We start from the raw sequence: 17,806 nt of genomic DNA on the forward strand, positions 1-17,806 counted from the left end.
AAAATTGTTTATGAACCTGCTGTTTTGGAGAGACCTGAGGAGGCTTTCACAAACAATCATATTTATTAGTCCAAGCAATTCCACTCCCCACCCCCCTCCCCTTCCCCGTTTTCTCCTTCTCTCTTGAAGGCATAGATTCTTGCTAGGGAACATTTTCCTTGACAATGACAGCCTTTAGGTGCCTCACCCAGTAGCTGTCAAGAGTACGAATGTTCTCTAAACCACAGACAGCTTAAAGCATGTTACCGCTGCTCCATTGAGCTGACTTAATAAGACAAGTTATGGTTTAACCTGGAATGACCTCATCAAATGCCTCAATACAACCTTGAACAGAGCATTTACTTATTGAGTTACCAGGGCATCTGATTGAGGTGACCATTAAAGCTTGACACGTAAAGTGCTGCAAATATGGTAATTTATTATAAATGAATTTGTACTGTTACACAACTCATGAGATTCTTTAAAGGTAATACAATGTAGTACAATAAAATTCTCCACTTCCACATGTAGGTGTATAATATTCTTATCGTTTTGTGTTGTCAGTCAAATCTAGTATTGTGGCAGTAAATCTGAAGACATCTCTCAAACTCTTAGTATAGCACTGAAATCTTGGCCTTCCTTTCAGAAAAAAAACAATAAATTTTCAGAAACAATTTGGTAAGATCCATAAGTGTAGACTACAAGAACTTGTAAAAGCCAAGTGGGTTAAACAACCTCAGCATTAACCTCCCAGTAATACATCTCGGGTATTGGAGTTTGCAGCTGCTCAACATAAGAGCATGTCTTCAAATACAGTGCATGAGAAAAGATATCCAAAACATGCTTGACTTGCACAAAGATAATGAAAGGTAACAAGGGGGTGGAACCAAATGAAGTTGTTAGAACATTCCAGTTGTCTGCAAATTCTGAGATAAACAGAGTTTAGCCATTGAGATGCAGAGGATGCAATTCCAGATTAAGATCATAACAAAATCACAGCCAAATACAGATGAGGAAGGTCTATCATAGCTCATCTATTGGTAAGTAAATCATAATGTTTTTTCTCATTACGACATTCATCTCTTTCTTAAACGATGCTAAGACTTTCTTGTCTCCAACCCACACTCTACCCACAAATCCATTGCACATATTGACCTCTTTGTACAAAGAACACCCGAGATCAGTTCTAAATTCTCCTTTGTCCCACATGAATCTTGTCCTACAGTTGTAATTTAACTTTAAGTAGTGCTTTGGATTTATTTGTCCTATGTTGTTAAAGGTCATGTACTTCTACTATATATTTATTTTATGTCCCCTCTCAGTTAGCTTTCAAGAATAACAAGCACACATTTTACCACTTTTTGCTCATAATGTCCACAGAGAAGCTGACTGGATATCTCACGACTAGTTTATCATCAGTCCAAGTGGAGATTCCTGCAGATTAATTCTATACCACTTAATATTGAATTAAAACAATGAAAAGAAACAGAAATAAGAAAGGATGTGTATTATTAGGCCCATGAAATGTTCGCATTTTGTTATGAGAGTCTGTTTCTTAGAAATTGGATATTTTCCACCCAGAGTTTAACTATTGAAGATTCTGCTATAGATAAAACCTTTACCGTTCCCTCACCCACCTCTTAAAGGGTCACAAAAAGACTATTGCATGGCATTTAAATTAATTACAGTATGAGTTGTTTTTCCATGTATTGCAATGGTTGATTGATGAATCCATTCTACTTCAAATTCATGAGATTCATATTTTTAGCAGTTGCTTGTTTCCAGTGATCCTGGTCTCCAAGTGCTTGTGTCCTTTTGAAATCTGGAGGAAGAGGGAGAATATGAAATCAGGCCTGAATGGACACATGGCACTTCTAAAAAATTATCTACATTTCCACTTCAGTATCGATCCAGAAAATGCACTTTGAAATGGAAAGAATTGTTGCTGTAAATGGTTATATCAGAGAGAAGAACATTCAATAGAGTGATGTAGGGCACTAGAAGGTCATCTTTATCATGGTACCAAGTCTGTTGGCTGCTCCTGCATCCAGCCAACCCAACCAATCCCGTTAGAGATACTAATAAATAAACTTAAAAACGTAAGGATCAATTTTTTTAAACTAGTCTACACATGCTGTGAATGACAGCTTTGGGCTACCTGTGTGCCACGTCTGAATCAAGTAGAGCAGTTATCAGGGCTGAAACCAAAGAATATCATAAGAAAGTTGACAGAATCTGTAGCATTTCCACCGTCCTTTTCTAGTCAATAAAGGTGCATAATCACTAACAGGAGAGAAGGAAATTGGACACATCATTTGTTTGGTGCCAAGTTGCAGTAATGTTGTGGACAGTGCTATTTATTGATTATATTCATTGCTGCATCATACATTTAAAAAATCTACCAGTGATCTATCTTATAGCCCTTCTTTTGCTGTCTCCAGCACTGGAAAGGTTCATTCCACACTGGTGATTTAGAGCATATTCAAGATGTGTTCTAACCACAACATTATACAGGTTAAATAAAAATTACTCACATTTATATAATGCAACATGAAAAACAACTAGAGCAAGTCATAAAGATGTGGAGGGCAAACCCATAGGGGAATTTAAACCCAAAACTGAGAATTTTAAGTTAAAGATGTTGGGGGACAGGGATATTGGGCTAATGGGAAAGATTACAGACACCAGTGTTTTGGGCAGAATGAATTTAGACATGGTTTTGAATGAGGTATTACCAATTGATCACTGGAATAGTAGGAGACCTTGTGACGCAACGGGAGCACTCCTATCGCTTGACCAGAAGCTCAGGATTTGAATCCAATGCCAGGACTTGTTGGCCACAGCAGGAGCATTCAACACCATTTAAAGGGCTGATAATCAACTCGGAAATTGTTGAGGGTTTGAGCAGCAAATGAGGTGGGATAGTGCAATGGTGGGTGAAATGGAATTAGACGGCCTTAGCAAGCAAGAAGAAACAGAATCTCACAATGTAAGATTACAACCTGGTTCAGCTTGAGACAGTACATTGGTTCTGGTCTTTCCGAGTCTTAGCTGGAGGAAGTTACACCAAAGTCAAGCCTTGGTATCAGATACATGGCATTGACACAGTGGAGGAGTCAAGTGAGGCAAAGAGTTGGAGCAGAACATAATCGATGTATATTGGTGGCTGATCTGATGTCTGAAGATGATGTTGCTGTGAATCTGCCTTGGGTGCTAGGATACATAATTAATGCACCTCAACACCAAACTAAATTACAAACCCCTAGCCACATCTAGAATACTATAGCCTGTTTTATTCCACTTGTAAGGTGGGAGATACAATGGAAAAGTATAGATTTTGTAAGGATATTACAGAGATGTTTAAAATTATGAAGATAAGATGAAAAAACTTGCATCCATAAAGTACCTATCGCAACATTAGGACCTGCCAAAGTATTTCACAACCAATGAAATATCTTTGAGTTGTAGTCAATATTTCATCATAGGACAAAAAGTTCTGATGGAAGGTCATCAACCCAAAATGTTGTGTGCCTATCTCGGCATATCATACCTGATCTGCAGAGTATTTCTAGTACTTTCTATTTTTACTTTTAATATGGTGAAGTGTGGCAGTCAATTTGCAAGGTCTCACATAGGTTAATGGTTAGTAAATGTGTTTTATTAATATTGATTGAGGGGTATTACTCAATACATTTACTTTATCAAGTATGCATGTTTATTATGTTCTCAATCTCAATTTCAAGTCTATTTGCAGCATTAAACTTTCCTACTCTATTTTTAAGAACTCTCTTTACTACTGCAAAATAATTCAAATTATGAGGCAAATATATATATATATCAGTACAGTATTTCCTAGGCTTCTCTTCGCATCCACCCCATTCCCTTTTTTTGTATACTCCATCCCTTCTGAATCAGAAGATCATGTGTTCAAGCCCCACTCCACAGCACAATACCTAGACTGGCATTACAGTGCAGTACTGAGAGAATGCTGCACTGTCAAAGACGCTACCTTTCAGATCATAGAATCCTTACAGTATAGAAGAAGGCCATTTGGCCCATCGAGTCTGTACCAACCACAATCCCACTCAGTCCGATTCCCGCAACTCTACTAATCCCCTGACACTAAGGGGCAATTTAGCATGGCCAATCAACCTAACCCGCACATCTTTGGACTGTAGGAGGAAACTGGTGCACCCTGAGGAAGCCCACACAGACACAGGCAAAACGTACAAACTGCATTGACAGTGACCCAAGGCCGGAATTGAACCTGGGACTCTGGCACTGTGAGGCAATAGTGCTACCACTGTGTGCAGCCACACAGCTCTTAAACTCCAGTCTCTCCTCGCTGTTTAAATCTGAACTGCAGTCTCTCCTCACTGTTTAAATCTGAACTCCAGTCTCTCCTCACTGTTTAATTCTGAACTCCAGTCTCTCCTCACTGTTTAATTCTGAACTCCAGTCTCTCCTCACTGTTTAATTCTGAACTCCAGTCTCTCCTCACTGTTTAATTCTGAACTCCAGTCTGTCCTCACTGTTAAAATCTGAATTCCAGTCTCTCCTCACTGTTTAATTCTGAATTCCAGTCTCTCCTCGCTGTTTAAATCTGAATTCCACTCTCTCCTCACTGTTTAATTCTGAACTCCAGTCTGTCCTCACTGTTTAATTCTGAGCTCCAGTCTCTCCTCACTGTTAAAATCTGAACTCCAGTCTCTCCTCACTGTTTAATTCTGAACTCCAGTCTGTCCTCACTGTTTAATTCTGAACTCCAGTCTCTCCTCACTGTTTAAATCTGAATTCCAGTCTCTCCTCACTGTTTAATTCTGAACTCCAGTCTGTCCTCACTGTTAAAATCTGAATTCCAGTCTCTCCTCACTGTTTAATTCTGAATTCCAGTCTCTCCTCGCTGTTTAATTCTGAATTCCAGTCTCTCCTCACTGTTTAATTCTGAATTCCAGTCTCTCCTCACTGTTTAATTCTGAACTCCAGTCTCTCCTCGCTGTTTAATTCTGAACTCCAGTCTCTCCTCACTGTTTAATTCTGAACTCCAGTCTCTCCTCGCTGTTTAATTCTGAACTCCAGTCTCTCCTCACTGTTTAATTCTGAACTCCAGTCTCTCCTCACTGTTTAATTCTGAACTCCAGTCTCTCCTCACTGTTTAATTCTGAATTCCAGTCTCTCCTCACTGTTAAAATCTGAACTCCAGTCTCTCCTCACTGTTTAATTCTGAACTCCAGTCTCTCCTCACTGTTAAAATCTGAACTCCAGTCTCTCCTCACTGTTTAATTCTGAACTCCAGTCTCTCCTCACTGTTTAACTCTGAACTCCAGTCTCTCCTCGCTGTTTAATTCTGAACTCCAGTCTCTCCTCACTGTTTAATTCTGAACTCCAGTCTCTCCTCCCTGTTTAATTCTGAACTCCAGTCTCTCCTCACTGTTTAATTCTGAACTCCAGTCTCTCCTCACTGTTTAATTCTGAGCTCCAGTCTCTCCTCGCTGTTTAATTCTGAACTCCAGTCTCTCCTCACTGTTTAATTCTGAACTCCAGTCTCTCCTCACTGTTTAATTCTGAACTCCAGTCTCTCCTCACTGTTAAAATCTGAGCTCCAGTCTCTCCTCACTGTTAAAATCTGAACTCCAGTCTCTCCTCACTGTTTAACTCTGAACTCCAGTCTCTCCTCGCTGTTTAATTCTGAACTCCACTCTCTCCTCACTGTTAAAATCTGAACTCCAGTCTCTCCTCACTGTTTAATTCTGAACTCCAGTCTCTCCTCACTGTTAAAATCTGAACTCCAGTCTCTCCACACTGTTTAATTCTGAACTCCAGTCTCTCCTCACTGTTAAAATCTGAACTCCAGTCTCTCCACACTGTTTAATTCTGAACTCCAGTCTCTCCTCACTGTTTAATTCTGAACTCCAGTCTCTCCTCACTGTTAAAATCTGAGCTCCAGTCTCTCCTCGCCGTTTAATTCTGAACTCCAGTCTCTCCTCACTGTTTAATTCTGAACTCCAGTCTCTCCTCCCTGTTTAATTCTGAACTCCAGTCTCTCCTCCCTGTTTAATTCTGAACTCCAGTCTCTCCTCACTGTTTAATTCTGAACTCCAGTCTCTCCTCACTGTTAAAATCTGAGCTCCAGTCTCTCCTCGCTGTTTAATTCTGAACTCCAGTCTCTCCTCACTGTTTAATTCTGAACTCCAGTCTCTCCTCACTGTTTAATTCTGAACTCCAGTCTCTCCTCACTGTTTAATTCTGAACTCCAGTCTCTCCTCACTGTTTAATTCTGAATTCCAGTCTCTCCTCACTGTTTAATTCTGAACTCCAGTCTGTCCTCACTGTTTAATTCTGAACTCCAGTCTCTCCTCACTGTTTAAATCTGAACTCCAGTCTGTCCTCACTGTTTAATTCTGAACTCCAGTCTCTCCTCACTGTTTAATTCTGAACTCCAGTCTCTCCTCACTGTTTAATTCTGAACTCCAGTCTCTCCTCACTGTTTAATTCTGAACTCCAGTCTCTCCTCACTGTTTAAATCTGAACTCCAGTCTGTCCTCACTGTTTAAATCTGAACTCCAGTCTCTCCTCACTGTTTAATTCTGAACTCCAGTCTCTCCTCACTGTTAAAATCTGAACTCCAGTCTCTCCTCACTGTTTAATTCTGAACTCCAGTCTCTCCTCGCTGTTTAATTCTGAACTCCAGTCTCTCCTCGCTGTTTAATTCTGAACTCCAGTCTCTCCTCACTGTTTAATTCTGAACTCCAGTCTCTCCTCACTGTTAAAATCTGAACTCCAGTCTCTCCTCACTGTTAAAATCTGAACTCCAGTCTCTCCTCACTGTTTAATTCTGAACTCCAGTCTCTCCTCACTGTTTAATTCTGAACTCCAGTCTCTCCTCGCTGTTTAATTCTGAACTCCAGTCTCTCCTCGCTGTTTAATTCTGAACTCCAGTCTCTCCTCACTGTTTAATTCTGAACTCCAGTCTCTCCTCACTGTTTAATTCTGAACTCCAGTCTCTCCTCACTGTTTAATTCTGAACTCCAGTCTCTCCTCACTGTTTAATTCTGAACTCCAGTCTCTCCTCACTGTTTAATTCTGAACTCCAGTCTCTCCTCACTGTTTAAATCTGAACTCCAGTCTCTCCTCACTGTTAAAATCTGAACTCCAGTCTCTCCACACTGTTTAATTCTGAACTCCAGTCTCTCCTCACTGTTTAATTCTGAACTCCAGTCTCTCCTCACTGTTAAAATCTGAGCTCCAGTCTCTCCTCGCCGTTTAATTCTGAACTCCAGTCTCTCCTCACTGTTTAATTCTGAACTCCAGTCTCTCCTCCCTGTTTAATTCTGAACTCCAGTCTCTCCTCCCTGTTTAATTCTGAACTCCAGTCTCTCCTCACTGTTTAATTCTGAACTCCAGTCTCTCCTCACTGTTTAAATCTGAACTCCAGTCTGTCCTCACTGTTTAATTCTGAACTCCAGTCTCTCCTCACTGTTTAATTCTGAACTCCAGTCTCTCCTCACTGTTAAAATCTGAACTCCAGTCTCTCCTCACTGTTTAATTCTGAACTCCAGTCTCTCCTCACTGTTTAATTCTGAACTCCAGTCTCTCCTCACTGTTTAATTCTGAACTCCAGTCTCTCCTCACTGTTAAAATCTGAACTCCAGTCTCTCCTCACTGTTTAATTCTGAACTCCAGTCTCTCCTCACTGTTAAAATCTGAACTCCAGTCTCTCCTCACTGTTTAATTCTGAACTCCAGTCTCTCCTCACTGTTTAATTCTGAACTCCAGTCTCTCCTCACTGTTAAAATCTGAACTCCAGTCTCTCCTCACTGTTTAATTCTGAACTCCAGTCTCTCCTCGCTGTTTAATTCTGAACTCCAGTCTCTCCTCGCTGTTTAATTCTGAACTCCAGTCTCTCCTCACTGTTTAATTCTGAACTCCAGTCTCTCCTCACTGTTTAAATCTGAACTCCAGTCTCTCCTCACTGTTTAATTCTGAACTCCAGTCTCTCCTCACTGTTTAATTCTGAACTCCAGTCTCTCCTCACTGTTAAAATCTGAACTCCAGTCTCTCCTCACTGTTTAATTCTGAACTCCAGTCTCTCCTCACTGTTTAATTCTGAACTCCAGTCTCTCCTCACTGTTAAAATCTGAACTCCAGTCTCTCCTCACTGTTTAATTCTGAACTCCAGTCTCTCCTCACTGTTAAAATCTGAACTCCAGTCTCTCCTCACTGTTTAATTCTGAACTCCAGTCTCTCCTCACTGTTAAAATCTGAACTCCAGTCTCTCCTCACTGTTTAATTCTGAACTCCAGTCTCTCCTCACTGTTTAATTCTGAACTCCAGTCTCTCCTCACTGTTAAAATCTGAACTCCAGTCTCTCCTCACTGTTTAATTCTGAACTCCAGTCTCTCCTCGCTGTTTAATTCTGAACTCCAGTCTCTCCTCGCTGTTTAATTCTGAACTCCAGTCTCTCCTCACTGTTTAATTCTGAACTCCAGTCTCTCCTCACTGTTTAATTCTGAACTCCAGTCTCTCCTCACTGTTTAATTCTGAACTCCAGTCTCTCCTCACTGTTTAAATCTGAACTCCAGTCTCTCCTCACTGTTAAAATCTGAGCTCCAGTCTCTCCTCGCTGTTTAATTCTGAACTCCAGTCTCTCCTCACTGTTTAATTCTGAACTCCAGTCTCTCCTCACTGTTTAATTCTGAACTCCAGTCTCTCCTCACTGTTAAAATCTGAACTCCAGTCTCTCCTCGCTGTTTAATTCTGAACTCCAGTCTCTCCTCGCTGTTTAATTCTGAACTCCAGTCTCTCCTCACTGTTTAATTCTGAACTCCAGTCTCTCCTCACTGTTTAATTCTGAACTCCAGTCTCTCCTCACTGTTTAATTCTGAACTCCAGTCTCTCCTCACTGTTTAAATCTGAACTCCAGTCTCTCCTCACTGTTAAAATCTGAGCTCCAGTCTCTCCTCGCTGTTAAAATCTGAGCTCCAGTCTCTCCTCGCTGTTTAATTCTGAACTCCAGTCTCTCCTCACTGTTTAATTCTGAACTCCAGTCTCTCCTCACTGTTAAAATCTGAGCTCCAGTCTCTCCTCACTGTTTAATTCTGAACTCCAGTCTCTCCTCGCTTTTTAATTCTGAACTCCAGTCTGTCCTCACTGTTTAAATCTGAACTCCAGTCTCTCCTCCCTGTTTAACTCTGAACTCCAGTCTCTCCTCCCTGTTTAATTCTGAACTCCAGTCTCTCCTCACTGTTAAAATCTGAGCTCCAGTCTCTCCTCACTGTTTAATTCTGAACTCCAGTCTCTCCTCACTGTTTAATTCTGAACTCCAGTCTCTCCTCACTGTTTAATTCTGAATTCCAGTCTCTCCTCACTGTTTAAATCTGAGCTCCAGTCTCTCCTCACTGTTTAATTCTGAACTCCAGTCTCTCCTCACTGTTAAAATCTGAACTCCAGTCTCTCCTCACTGTTAAAATCTGAACTCCAGTCTCTCCTCACTGTTAAAATCTGAACTCCAGTCTCTCCTCACTGTTTAATTCTGAGCTCCAGTCTCTCCTCACTGTTTAATTCTGAACTCCAGTCTCTCCTCACTGTTTAATTCTGAACTCCAGTCTCTCCTCACTGTTTAATTCTGAACTCCAGTCTCTCCTCACTGTTTAATTCTGAACTCCAGTCTGTCCTCACTGTTTAATTCTGAATTCCAGTCTGTCCTCACTGTTTAAATCTGAACTCCAGTCTCTCCTCACTGTTTAAATCTGAACTCCAGTCTTTCCTCACTGTTAAATCTGCATTCGAATTCTGATGAGACATTTATCCCAGGCTTCACCTACTTTTTCCGGCTAATTTAAACAATCCTGTGTTATTATTCGAAGCAGGGCAGGAGAAATATCCACAATGTCCAAGTCAACATTTATCTCTCAACCAGACTGCCTGCTTATTTTCTCATTGCTGTTTGTGGGACTTCGCTGAGTGCATATTGGTTGCTCATGTTCCCCTTACAGTCACAGTAATTATTCTTCAAAGAGTATTTAATTATCTCTAGAGTACTCTGGGACGTCCTGAAGATCTAAAAGGCACTATTAAAATGCAAGTCTTTCTTTCTTTATGTTTCTACATGGACCAGTATTTGTCCATTGAAGCTGTCTCATTTCTCTTCCTGCAGGATATATTTGACTCTCTGTTTAGAAATGTTCTCAGTGCAGTACAAAAACATGATAAAAATTGTCATATCTCCAAAACACGGTTCGCCTGTAGTAATACAAAATGTGTTGGAGAATCTATCCAGCTGATGTGGAAAATGTGGCATGTGGTTCAGCAATCATGGACATGCTAATCACTGCATGTCAATATTAAAATAGCATTAAATTAAACCACAAAAGATGCTAACAATTAAAATGATTTTAGGGCCTGACTCCCAAATTACAGGAAGTGGTCACATGCATGACCACTTGTGCAGATTATCGGCATTTGACCTGATCTTCCCTCTGCCTTCACTGGGACAAGAAGAAAAGCTTTTTTCAATTATAAGAAGTCCAGATTCATTTAAAATACATTATTAGATCTAATCTGGAGTCCATTACCTTAACCTGTTAAAATTTGTAGACTTTTAAAAGACTTTAAGGGAACCTGCCCCAGCTGGCAATAACTTTCATCAAAGATTTCTATGAGTAAGAAGTGGTAACCTGGAAACTTCCTCAGACATGTTCCCTTGACTTGGGGAAGGGAAAGATGGAAATGAACAGAAGACTCAATCTCTTAGATTAGCACGTGGTACTGCATATTCCAAAACAGTGATTTTAAAAATAGACTAGCTCAATTTTTTGAGTTGCTTCCTATGAGCACACTTGCTATCGCAACATGCCTTGTACTAAAATCATTGGAAATTGTTGGTATAAAATATAATCAATTATATTGGTTGCAACCCAAGATTATCAATGGCTATGGTAAAGATCACCATCACTGCCTTTAATGATTATTGGTTGAGATTCACTATTATCAATGGTTGTCAACAGAGATCCAAATGTCAGCATTTGGCCATCTATTGCCATCGGTCAACCATTAATATCTTCTATTATTTATGGTGTCAACCTAATGGCAAAATTCTCAATAGCGATCAAAAATACAGGGAGAAATTCTGGATCATTCATAAGACTGCGACATACATGTGTTTGATTATAATTATCACTTTTCTTTGATCTACTTTCTTCATATATTTGCTGCCCCTTTTCCCAGTCTAGACAAGATATTTGCCTCCAAATAAATGCATTCTGTACAATTTAAGTAGTATATGAACATGTAATTAGAAATACAGGGTTAACAATGGGACTGTAAAGGAATTACTGGGATCCTTTATCGTCCACAGGAAAGCGCTGATAATTTCAGTTTTAATGTTGTGGTATTCAGTGTTTCACCATTTTAGACACCATAGCCTTGAATCCTAATCTTGAGACATCCAAACACCATAATATTGTGTTTTAACTTTGGATTAGAATATATTTTTTGATTAAAAGAATAGTTCCTGAAATATATGTTTTCTAATAAGCCATTGCATGTAAATTGCTTTTTTTATTTGCTGTGCGTTCAACCATTGACCCACCCTTCATTCAACAAATGAATAGGCTGACATGCAGAAGCTACCTGCAAGAAGATTCCAGGTGTTTAAGTCGTAGTTATAGTAACCATTGGCTTCAGCAGATCTTCTCCCATCTGGAAGAATAACACCACAGTTAATCTGGATTCTAGTACTGAGTCATCATCTTCTTTATGGGATCTCTAGCCATTACAGAATTTCTCAGGCTCATGTCTCAGGTACCTATATCATAAAGTAAAATAGAGGTAACATTGCCAACAGATGAACGTAGATCTCAATTCAGGGAAATGAAAGTTTTCCATTTTGGTCAGATACAAAATGTATTTGAGCAGAATAAAGCACCTTATATTCTACCCTATAGACATTTGGCTAAATTATGATGTGCATGTAGTATAAAATTCACTGCACATTCTCTTGCCAAATGATCTTGAGTGTAATGTAGCCAGATTATCCAACAATCTCCCATCATGGTGTCAACGGCCAGATTCGTCTTGGGCTAGAAAAAGACTAAATCACCTTAATTTTTTGCCAGAACTCATTATGCAGCTTTATAGTTGAAGATGGCCATTTGGACAAAGATAGGGGAGCAGCTGACACCCATATGATAAAAGTTTATTTATTTATTAGTGTCATAAGTAGGTTTACATTAATACTGCAATTAAGTTACTGTTAAAATTCCCTAGTCGCCACACTCCAGCACCTGTTTGGATACACTGAGGGAGAATTTAGCATGGCCAATGTACCTAACCAGCACATCTTTCGGACTGTGGGAGAAAACTGGACCATCCAGAATAAACCCAAGCAGATATGGGGAGAACAAGCAGACTCCACACAGAGAATGACCCAAGCTGGGAATTGAACTCTGGCCCCTGATGCTGTGAGGCAGTACTGCTAAGTACTGTGCCACCATGCCGCCCATTCTCCAGTATGAATTACTGCTCCCAATAGCAGAACGAAGAAAATTGTATAGCATTTTTTTTTCACCTGGAAGAAATATCCATTTTCTTCTATTTAACGATAGCCTTGTTTACCCACAGCAAATCAGAATATATCTGACACGATGTGACGTAAATAGGTTTTTATTGGAACTTTGTAGCAGTGTAGAATTTTGGGTTTCTTTTAAATAAAAATAATCCTCCGCCTTGTTAGACGAGGTCATCTCAATTGGGGCAGCAATTGAGGTGCTACAATTGAGCTTGGGAGGTCAAAATTCAGCCAGCATTTCCACTCCTAATAACTGCAGCAACCTGTTCTGGAAAATGCCCAAGAGTGGGCACTGACTGCCTGTGCAGGAAGGGTCAATTCCTTCTGTAGAAGAAAAGAAGCCAGGGGAGAAAATTGAAAAAAAAATTAAAGAATCACTTCCTTAACATGTGGAAAGAAACAACATTGCTCCTCGCGGAACATATCTGTGTCAATAGATAAATGCAATATCCAAGAAAGGGCTGAGCCCCTCCTAACAATTTCAAAGCACCCTCTGGGCCTGAATATAAAATTCGCAGAAAGGCCTGGCATTGATACTGTGAAACTCTGATCAATTACGGTAATAACATTATTCAACCACACTGACACTCAGGATTACATTACCTTCCCTTATTCTGCTAAGCCAACAATAATTGATATAATGTCTCAGCAGTAATAGGTAATGTTTAAACTAACGTTGGGAGTTTTCATAGCAGTGTCATTGGGATCATTTCTCGTCAGGAAAGTGTAACTTAATTGTTCAAACACCACTGAAACTTACTGATACAGGAGAAGGCTGTGGTCAGTTCTGGTTTGCCTTGTTTGGTTTGACCAGGAGACTTAGGAGATGATTAGGAAAACCAGCCATGATTACAGGAACTGATTGCAATATATCATTAAACTGATGTTTCTCACTTTACTTTCTCCTGTTATACTCTCACCTCTGCAGAACAGCTTTGACCTTTCTTCCAGATATCTCATTTTATCCATGCAATTTAGAATTCAATGAATGTTAACAGATTTTACTTACACCGTCCTTTCAGGTACAGCATGGACTGTGGACCCCAACTTTTTGGAATAACCCTGCTCTAGGGACGAGAAGAAACATAATTTGAAAAGAATCTGAAACATATTGTAACAAGGTGCTGAAAGAATTAAGAGTTTGTTTCAGAACTTTACCTTGGGAGTGCAGCAGGATTCCACCACGATAAAGATTATTAAGAAAGCACAAATGCAGACTACTGTCATCTTAACTTTCTATAGAGAAAGAAGTAGAAAGGAATAAGATGAGATCGTCTCTGCAGATTGTTGGATGCATTCTAAACATGTGAAAAGAAACAACATTGCTCCTCGCAGAACATGTCTGTGTCAATAGATAAATGCAATATCCAAGAAAAGGCTGAGCCCCTCCTAACAATTTCAAAGCACCCTCTGGGCCTGAATATAAAATTATGTGTTGTAGAGATTGAAGTGGAGAAAATAACAATTCATAGAATCCCTACAGTGCAGAAGTAGGCCAGTGCAGAAGTCAGGCCCGCCCCAACATCAATCCCACCCAGGCCCTATCCCCGTAACCCCACGTACTTTCCTTGTTAATCCCTCTGATACTAACAGTCAATTTATCGTGGCCAATCAACCTAACCCACACATCTTTGGACTGTGGGAGGAAAGCAGAGCACCCAGAAGAACCCACGCAGACACGGGAAGACTTCACACAAACAATGACCCAAGCTGGGAACTGAACCTGGGTCCCTACCGCTGTGAGATAGCAGTGCTAACTACTGTATCATTGTACCGCCAAATGGCAAAATGCCAGAAATACACAACAGGTTAAATGGCGTCAGAGAGAGAATATTATGTTAACGTTTTGGATTGCTGGAAACTGCTCACCTCTGGTTTCCTGCAGTGTTTTTTCTCCCACCTGTGATTGATGCTGTGGTTTATTTCTAACAAGGCAAACAGTCCTCTGATACCCATCGAAAGTGACCACTTTCCACATGTGAGCTACGCAATATATGTCAGATTGTGGACCTGACTGTGGGGAAGTTATCCAGCTGTACCTAGTTCTCTCCTCACCTAGTATCCATACACGTCATATATTTTCTGGAAAAGATCATTGCTACTAGCCGACTTGAAATGTTGACTCTGTTTCTCTCTCTACTGATGTTGCCAGACCTGCTGAGTTTTTCCTGCACTCTGTGTTCTTATTTATGTTTCTGTAGCTGCCCCAGTTCATGTTAACTAACACAGACTTGGATTAAAGAACCCAAAAGAGAAAATGCTGGAAAATCTCAGCAGGTCCCGTAACGTCTGTAAGGAGAGAAAAAAGCTGATGTTTCGAGACCAGACGACCCTTTATCAAAGCTTTGAGACCTGTTGAGATTTTCCAGCATTTTCTCTTTTGGTTTCAGATTCCAGCATTCACAGTAATTTGCTTTTATCTTGGGTTAAAGAAAATCCAGAAAGTTCATTATGTACAGCATAAATGGAAATATGCCAGTAAGGGATGAAAATATAAAGTAATAAATAGCTCATAGGAGCTAAATTCTGAACGAATTAAAATTAAGCTTCTGTGATTTCCAGATAGCATGCTGTCACACTGCTTGTGCATAGTTCAAAATCATGACCACCATCTTTCGATTTGCAGCCAAGCTCGCTGATACCAGTCATAAAATTGCCTTACACTGCTGCACAGTTGTCCTAAAAAAATCATAGCGGCTTCCTCCACAGCCGCAGCGAACCCATTCACTGTTACTTTCAGCAGCACTTGCACCAGAGTTTGCACACTCTCTTGGAAATAAAAACGGATGGCTTGTGAGCTTTGTCACAATTGACATGCACACACCGTGTTGATGCTCTCACAGATTGTGCAATTCACTTGCAAATGAACAGAGTGCGTTTGAAAAAATATTGCTATCTTATTGCATCTCTCAGAGTAAGCTTAAAGTAGTTAACACACTACAGATTACTTTGTAATATATCAGCTGTCATGAAGTGACCATTTTGTACATCAGAAGATCCCATTAACAGCAAGGTGGCACAGTGGCTAGCACTGCTGCCTTACAGCACCAGGGACCCAGGTTTAATTCCTGGCTGGCTAGGTGCATTGGTCATGCTAAATTCTCCCTCAGTATATCTGAACGGGCGCCAGAGTGTGGCCACTCGGAGATTTTCACAGTAACTTCATTGCCGTGTTAATGTAAGCCCATTTGCGACACTAATAAATAAACTTTAAAATAAAAGTTTTATATTACACCATCCTGTTTCAGTTTTTCATTGCTAAAATTGACAGCATGTTCTGTAGAGATCTTGCACATCCTGGCGTCAGCTCATGTACATTTACACCTGATATCACATAACTCGCATTTGGAACAGTAATATATGTCCTGATGTCAACGTAAATTTATGTTGATGCTGTTAAATTGGATGTCCTCCATAGCAAAAGAGATTATAACTGAGAATCAGATGGGAAGTTTTTAAAATTGCATTTAGAAAGTGCCTAGTTGCCTCAAAGGTCTAAACACAGTGACATTTTTTTAATGATTGTCGCCCTGCAGCAAACCTAGCAACAAAGCATCCCATAAATTGTGTAGGATGATTGAATTTGAACTTTCTCATAACATTTAAGAAGTATTTAGACATGCACTTGTGATGCCAAGGTTGTGTGCCAAGTGTTGGCAAATGGGATTAGAATATTGGGTGCTTCATCTTTGACCTGCCGCACAAATGCGAAGGGCCAAAGGGTTTTTTCCTGTGCTGTAGACCTCTGTGTTGGTGAGGAGCTGTCCCTGCTGTTATTTGACAGTTATATTGAGATTTCCAAGATCCGTTTTTGACATCCCAGCCTACAGACATCCCATCCTTTTCCACGACAGAGCTTCAGAAATACTGCATCAACTTTAACAAACAGTTCCTGGAGTCATCTTAGATCAGTAACTTTCGCGTTCACAAACATTGAGTGAATATAATCGTACCTTTAAATTAAACTTAACCCGCCCTCCTGCCTTATTCTATTTCTTTATCAAACAGTTAATATTCAAAACAAATCTCTCATTTCTTACCATCATACTGGATGCGTTAATCGCTTTTTTTTAGCAGTGTCCCTTTACAAGTTGTCAATTTCTCCCTCTAGAAACCGTGCGATTCATGCACTTGCTCTCACACGCACACACACATCGTCTGTTGCAGTCTTCAATGCCGCTTGATCGCAGAGCGCTGGCAAGGTTCCTGATGCCACAGGTATCCCTGTCTCTCCAGCAGGCGAGGGGACTCCCCTCCATATAAACTATCTCAACTCCAGTGCAAGGACGTCATCGCTCATCCTCACACAGCAGACAGAGCCAGTGCAAAGGGGTTAATTCGATTTGGCTGGAGTCGGCCACACATCTCGGAAGAGGCAAGTGAGACGTGATCCTGTTAGCGTTTTTATTTCCGTTCGGGCGCATGGGTTGATGGATGAGAAAGCTCAGAGACCCATGGATAGTGGGTACACCTGCCGAAGGTGCGGTTGAAAAATCTTGATTTAAATGAAATTATATAGATGAGTACACCGAATTAAGCAATTGAACAGTACAACCTGAAGTAAACTTTTAAAAAGAGCCACAATGATCGATCCGAGTAGATACACACTTCCAGTAATTGGATTTGACAAACCTACACATTTGATGATAGCAGATGGTAGATTTATCGATCTTTATAGTAGACTGCATTAGAATATTAGATTGACAGAACACATCAAACAATGACATTAAATATACCGCTGAAGTATGTCATTACAGAAAAATGGCCCATCAATTGCAGTCCATATTAGATTCGTTAATACACACACCGATTTGATTAAAAGCACAATGTCATGTTCCGAATAAGATTATGCCAATAGATACACAGATTCGATGGCACATATATCTATTGATCTATCAAAATGGTTACCTCAGTTGACAAGCTTTAATAGAAATTAATTGACCGTTTTGTAGATAAAAATAGGCCCTATCCTAAACTGCATGTTTTTGAAATATGGGTCAAATATGAAGAAGATATAAACGGAATCAGGAAGACTGGGGTTAAATTTTGAAATAACTTGCAGTTGTAAGGGGCATTTCAGGATATCAGGATTTCTCAAAGCACTTTAGAAGTAAGTATATTTGAAGTCCAATCACTTTTAATATGGGAAACTCAGCTGCCAGTTTGGCGCAGCAGAACCCCACAAACAGCAATATTTAATATTATTAGCGAAATTAATGTTGAACAAAGCATCAGGAGATTTCCCTGCTATTCTTCAAA

At 40.1% G+C, this 17,806-nt stretch overlaps 1 long non-coding RNA gene across 1 annotated transcript; it reads right to left on the bottom strand.

Moving 5' to 3' along the window:
- Positions 1 to 407: 407 nt before the first annotated feature.
- On the bottom strand, positions 408 to 16,884 carry LOC145344455 (uncharacterized). Its single transcript, XR_013886871.1, has 5 exons — positions 16,588 to 16,884; positions 13,706 to 13,783; positions 13,557 to 13,614; positions 11,611 to 11,679; positions 408 to 1,801 (listed from the first exon to the last, which is right to left on the bottom strand). It is a non-coding gene; the product is annotated as an uncharacterized LOC145344455 (long non-coding RNA).
- Positions 16,885 to 17,806: the final 922 nt, after the last annotated feature.

The sequence above is a fragment of the Carcharhinus amblyrhynchos genome, chromosome 6 (genome assembly GCF_965287045.1).
Source record: "Carcharhinus amblyrhynchos chromosome 6, sCarAmb.v2.hapA, whole genome shotgun sequence".
In the NCBI taxonomy this organism is placed as follows: Eukaryota; Metazoa; Chordata; class Chondrichthyes; order Carcharhiniformes; family Carcharhinidae; genus Carcharhinus; species Carcharhinus amblyrhynchos.